The following is a 6469-nucleotide window of genomic DNA, read 5'->3' as shown; positions in this document are numbered from 1 at the left end:
ATATATAAATAATGTTAATGTAAGAGCAGTTTAACTAATAAGCATCTAACATGTCTACAGTAAATCAACAATATATTTACTATGTCAAGGTGATGGGTCTAAGTTAACAGAAGCTGATTTATAACAAATTATGCCAGACAAAAGATTCATTCCAATGTTATAGTTACGTTATCGAATAAGCATAGGTATTGAAACACGAGTAGGCAAAAGCGATCAATCCACGACTACTCCGCCTCTCAGGGCGACACGATTTCGTGTATATACATGTATCCAAGGGCTATTTTTCCACACAAGATATAGCTTCCAATCCAACCCGCTCGAAGATGCTAGCATTAGAATGATGCGACTACCTCCAAGTGCTTTCAGCACTTTCCGAACGTGGGCATAACATGTCCAAGATCGTAACCGTACCGTCAATATCCGACATGACCATCCTATCCGTATCTTCCCCCAATAGTACAGTTATACTAGTGTTGTCGAAAATAGTCACCTTAGCTTCACTCGCTCTAGTTACTACTAACTAATTATTGCCGTTCGAGAGATAAAAGGAGTCAATAATGTATGTATGTGGTCGCTACGCGCTACTTTTCGGCTTGGGAGACCGCAAAAAACGGCTGCGAATTCCTGATAATACGAACCCTTAGAGAGGTGGTCACGCTGAACGTTAACACCTACCTGTCTTGAGACCCAAAAAAGTAGGACAAAGTGGCCCTTCCTACTGTGGTGAACATTTCTCCATGAGATCCCAGCCATTCGTTATATTCCTGGCTATCCATGAAGCCTTCCTGTAGCGAGCATTTCTGAAATGCCATAATCATAACATTGGCTTGCGGTCCAAGGAAGCACATGGAAATAATGAATCAAAAATGAAACCAACTTCAAATAATAACATATGGTAAAGGCCCGCTTATAGCCTTCAAACTTCATTTACTTACGTGAAAACATATAATATATACGCACATGTTAGTGCTGCCTACCGATAGCGATCGTGAGTTGGTTAGGATTTCATCTCTACCTACCCCTGAATCAGACCGCTGACCCGCACACGGCCACCTGAAAATTGTAAGTACATTGGCAGTTGGTAAGTGAATTATTCTTACTTGCGGTAAATACATCATAACTTTGTTTATACGTATAGGCATAGCGGATCTAATGGATTAGATAGCTTTACCAATTAAGCTATAGCTATAGCTTTGGCGTTCTTTTCGTCTGTCTGTCCAAAACGTTATCTTCAGCGCCGCGAACACAGTCGTGCACAGTTCGAAAAGATACCGGCTGTTGCTTCGTCAGGTCCGGGTGGGGAATTTCTAAGCTTTGCAAAACGCACGCCTTCTGTCACCATAACAGGCTGTTTTAGTAGAAAAGAACCACATTTTCGGTGTTTACATTTGCTTACTCTTGTTGATCACCGTAATTGTTGATTTCGTTGACGGAGTCGATAGTTTGATGGAGAAAAGAAAGTGGAAAGAGCGATTAACTAAAGGGAAATGAAGCTAAACAACTTTCTAAACGAACTCGTTCGAACCTCCACGGCAGTTACGTCTCGCAACATTCGTGTCATTCAAAAGCCTTTTGCTTCAACTTAGTTGCAGATCATACACTGAGAATGTGTTCTAGGCTTGACTCCATGAAGCACTGAACTGGTCTATTTGCTTATTATCTACATTTAGAAAATTCGGCGTACAATCAAGCAACTCCTTAGATCAGCGTGCAGTTGCTTGACTATAATCGGTACCATGTACCGTTCTAGATCAAACGGTTGTTACTTGTAATTAAATGATAAGTAAACTCTCAGCAGCCACTTTGAAGGGCCGTAATTAAGACGAAGAGCCTAATTACGGGGTCAATGAAGCATTCAGTTATTATTAAACATAGCATGAATTGCGATAAATACGTTACTTAGGGAGGATGGCAAAGCTCGTTTAAATACAACAGGTGCGGTTATTACCGGCACAGCAAGCTTCCAGCTGAAATGTGCCCCATTGATTCGTACGATCCGCGACAGTTCTGTCGAAATCACAGCCCTTGTCATATTTCATTAAAAAAAGTATATTTATATTTGTCGAAATAATCTTCATAACTAAAAAGTTGTTTTTCAGTAACTATAAGCTACTATATTTTTCTCATTGATTTGTTAATGTGAGAATTGAACTTCAGTAGAAGATATGCGCATAAATTACAACCTATCTAGAAGAGAAGACTGATGAGCCAGCTGTGCAAGGCGTTTGCTGCCGCAAGCCCAGTTCAAAACCTATTAATTAATACTGGTGCCACTGGACTTGAGTGTATCCAAAGCGACCAGGCATTGCAAGTCGTCCGACCCAGAGACCCCCGCAAAGCGAAATGGCCAGCTTTTCTGGAACTGGGATGCCAACCCTACTGCTGCTCGCTGCGCAATCCACGACACGAAAAAGATAGAAACGAAACGAAAACGTACTAATTAGCTAATAGGCGAGCGTCTATAACACAGGTTCGGCAAATGGCATGAAATGTATCAGGCAAAATGGGCCCAAAAACATGACAGTATGATAAAAAGAAAAACACAGTTATCATAAAATGTGTTATCAATTAGCGCCGGTCCTCTCAGGTGAAAATGCCAGCGGCGCTGCGGTTTACGACTAAATAATTAATTATAGGTTATTCCACGCCGTTTAGCTCTATGGCTACCTGAAAGAAAAAACATATGAATCCAGTAACAGTCTTATAGTGATGGTTTAGAAGAATGTGAAGCGCTTCCTAGAATGTGACATTGAACATAATCGTTGACTCTATCTAGGAAGATGGCTTTGAGAACTTTCTGCTCCTTGTGCTTTAAAATAAACACTCAGTTAGACGATTTTGAGCGAAAAGCACTATAGGCCAACCAACTCAAATAATGTGCCTTGTGAAAAAGCTAACCTATTGTACAAAGCCTTGCATCTACTAGGGTATATCTTCCCATAAACGTCGAATGAAACGAGCCACTGAAAAGATATTTGAATGTGTTTTAAAAACGGATAGACCTCACGTGTCTCTTGGTTTCTGAACGACACATTAAGGAGTGTTTTTTTATGTATCGTGTAAAAGCCATATGTACCAGCTGAAATTCTCCCCTACATGCAACTCCAAACATTATGCTCGAATAGCTGCACCGCACAGTACAGAAACGAACGGTTCTCATTAGCTTTATTTCAACTCAGACTCTATCCGTTTGATCTCAGATGAACAATTTTTGGAACCCCACGACAAAAAACCTTCACTATGCTTTCGTTTCCATCATCGTCGAGTAGCAGGCAGGGGTCTATTGCGATGAGCCGTTTTACGCCACTCCTCCCGTCCTTTTCCTCTGACATATCTTCAGTATGCATGTATGTATAATAAGTAGGCACGTAACTTTTCGCGCAGTGAGCTCCGATGGCCTCGATAGCAGAGGTCGAAAAGTAAGACTTGGCTTATCGAATTTGTCTTCTGGTAAGCTAAGCCCAGTGAAGTGCCAAAATGTGACCCGTGATCCCACATTGTTTAAATGACAAGGTCAATGGGATCAAACACGTTTAAAAACATAATATACAATGGCTTTTTATTAAACTATATTTCTCCGATATAAAAGGCACTTAATAAATAACGCCTTTCTCATTAACCTCTTAAAACTCATTTGAAACAACCGAAGTCGCTAACCATCACGCGTGATATGCCAGTCAATGGCCCGTGCCAAATACACTAGTAAGGATACGCTTCGCGCGATTTTTTCTAGACATATTGAAGTCCTGAAGTTAATTTTTCAAATTAGATGTAATTTTCCACCATCATTCTACAGTTCTATAAATTAATCGTTTTGAATAAATTAATTTTGGACAATAAAATTTTCTAAAAAAGGTGTTTTTGAGTATGCGTTTGATTAGGTTTTTAATCCACAATGGCGATCGATGCCCCAAATATCCACTGCCTCAGTTGTATTATGTACGACTTCATTCCCTCTGTGGTGTATCATATAATTATACGAGGGAAGAAGCTGAACTAATGATGGCGGGAAAGCTAAGGGGTATCTAACCAGCGCCGATGAGGGCGGTATCTCGTGTGTCTGACAACTCTCCATGAATATACGGAATATTTTTCGTCATAGAAAATATCGTTTACCCTACCGAAAATATCAGTAACAACTCTCTAATTGTAGTGTGCTAACACTACAATTAGTGAGTTGTTCCAGAGAGAGAGTTGCTCAGCTCGCTGTTTCCCATGAAATTTATGAAGTGATCGTCATTTTGGCGAAAACAAATATATTCAGAAGGTATCCTGCCGTAAGGCACAATGTTAGTCAGTCATCTGGAGTGACTGCACTCTGGACGCTTGCCATATGTTGTTTGTTGTCGTGTATAATGAATTGGCACTCAAATAACTAAAAATAGCCCTAAGCTGCCTTCGTTGCTACCTCACATCAAGCATCGTGTTACAATAGCCCCAATAAAATGCTAGCGAGTCTGTAACGTACACTCATAGATTTAGGCGCTCAAAGGTAATTCGGAATCAGCTACTTCCTCAAGCAGTAAAGCACCATCGCAAAGGTGCATGCTTCAACGTTTCATAAACTAGTAGCAGCGGTACTAGAGCAAAATTATTCTACCAATATTTAGATGTCGCCCGAACTGCCGGCCGGTGGGTCTGGGGCGATTTGTGTCGGCTAAAATAAAAAACCTATCATGTAAGGCATCTGCAGAAGTTTTTCGCAGAGATCTGTTTCAGCGACGGATAAAAGATCATCTGAAAGTATTGTCCGAGGTAGTTTTTTGTGACTTCTTCGGTGACTGTCGGTTTGTGTAACTTGTGCGTGACTCGCCTGAATTCTGAAGGGCATTTTTCTCGCGAGGATTCCAATGACGTTCGACATGTCCGGGTGCCTATCGAAGTTAAAAACCAAGTCACAGGAACGAAGCAATGAAAGCAGATCTTGCCCCCGTCGTTCACTTTCCTCCTCGTATATACGTATATGTGTGAAGATTTACTGTCGCATCGTCTGTGCAAACATCGAAAAGAGTATCAAATGAACAGAGGTCAGGATGCGATTCAATGCAGTCTAGGCGTACCATGCAAATGCGCATCCATAATCTCTAATTAGCGTAAAATCTACTCGATTCGTACCACACAGAAGACACTTACCAAGATGACGAGTTGGGCGACAAGATGGAATAGTTGCATTGTGGGACGGAACCACACGCAATCGGTCGCAGTCTCAATCAGTTCATGCCAGTGATTGAACTCCGTGTCCGATTTGGCGACGTAAGTGCGCCGTCGTGGCCGGTTGTCGCCACCAGATAGGTCGGCATCCGCACACACCTATTACAAAGCCAGACAGAATAAATCTTCTTTTATAGAGAGAAAGAGACAGGGAAAGTGCTGTTTAGACATATACCGAGAGAAAATGGCAGTTAACTCGCTAAAGAATCTCATCAATCTATTAGATAGCCGTATATATTTTCAACAACTCAGATATCAAATTAAGGGTAGCAATGTTGTATGCTTTGAAACGCCCATTTTATCCGCATATCCTTATTATCTACAACGCCAATCTAAAGAGAACGTCGCCACTCAACTGGAAATACAGTTGATGTTGTTCAAAAAGGTTTCAGACTCCGCAAGCCCGAACGCCGTTGGCGGGGCAAGCGCAGTTCATGGATCTCTCTATTTATAGAAACCTTTTCTAAAGCATAAATCCAATAGTCAATCTAATATTCCTACATATAAACTATTCGGTGATGCCGGTGAAGTGTAGGTGGTTAGAACGAAGAGGTACATTTTCTTCATAACATGATGTATATCGCTATGGTTAGGGCTATTGAACAACTGCACAACTGAAGTATCACACGAATCTAAAATATTATTCTAATTGGGTCGTTAGTGTTAAGCTGAAATGGGTTCGAGATTAATTTCACACTTACTGAGATGTACAAGGTCTAAAATTAGCAGCAGATACGTAAACGATGGCAATCGTCCGAGCGAACAATGAGCGAAGGGCGCACAAGAACGTAATGATGTAAATGTGAAATCATCATGTAGACCTAGTAGCTCATTAGCGCCTTTGAAGGTCGCCAAACTGTAAGAAAAAAACGATAGGAAACAACGTACAGCCTAACAGGAAAACTCTCACAAAGCAAACTCAATGGAATTCAATGGTCACTTTTCTCTTCACATTATATTAATATACTCGTACCTGACAAGAATCCATTCGATGTACTCCTGGTACGTAAAGGGAAACATTGTTCTACAGCCACTTGTGAATGCCTGTAGAGTATATAGTTAGATAAACTCGTAGACACGCTGTTTTTCTTTCATTCAAAAATGATCGTTCAAATTTTGGCTAGGTACGTCCGCGACATTCTGGTTACTGAAAGATATTCCTGTATTTGGAAATGGAATCTTAACAGGGAGTTTAAACAACAGTTTTCACTCGTCTTGCAAAACCAATACGCTGTGTACGTATAAACGCCATCGATTT

General features: G+C 40.8%; 1 long non-coding RNA gene across 1 annotated transcript; it reads right to left on the bottom strand.

The window, feature by feature from the left end:
* Positions 1–4819: 4819 nt before the first annotated feature.
* LOC147755075 (uncharacterized) lies at positions 4820–6044 on the bottom strand. The gene is made up of 3 exons (XR_015329757.1): positions 5913–6044; positions 5134–5310; positions 4820–4990 (listed from the first exon to the last, which is right to left on the bottom strand). It is a non-coding gene; the product is annotated as an uncharacterized LOC147755075 (long non-coding RNA).
* Positions 6045–6469: the final 425 nt, after the last annotated feature.

This window comes from Varroa destructor, unplaced genomic scaffold (assembly GCF_002443255.2).
Source record: "Varroa destructor unplaced genomic scaffold, Vdes_3.0 BEIS01000006.1, whole genome shotgun sequence".
In the NCBI taxonomy this organism is placed as follows: domain Eukaryota; kingdom Metazoa; phylum Arthropoda; class Arachnida; order Mesostigmata; family Varroidae; genus Varroa; species Varroa destructor.
Note: the sequence above shows the minus strand (reverse complement) of the source record. Positions and strands in the feature narration are given on the sequence as shown.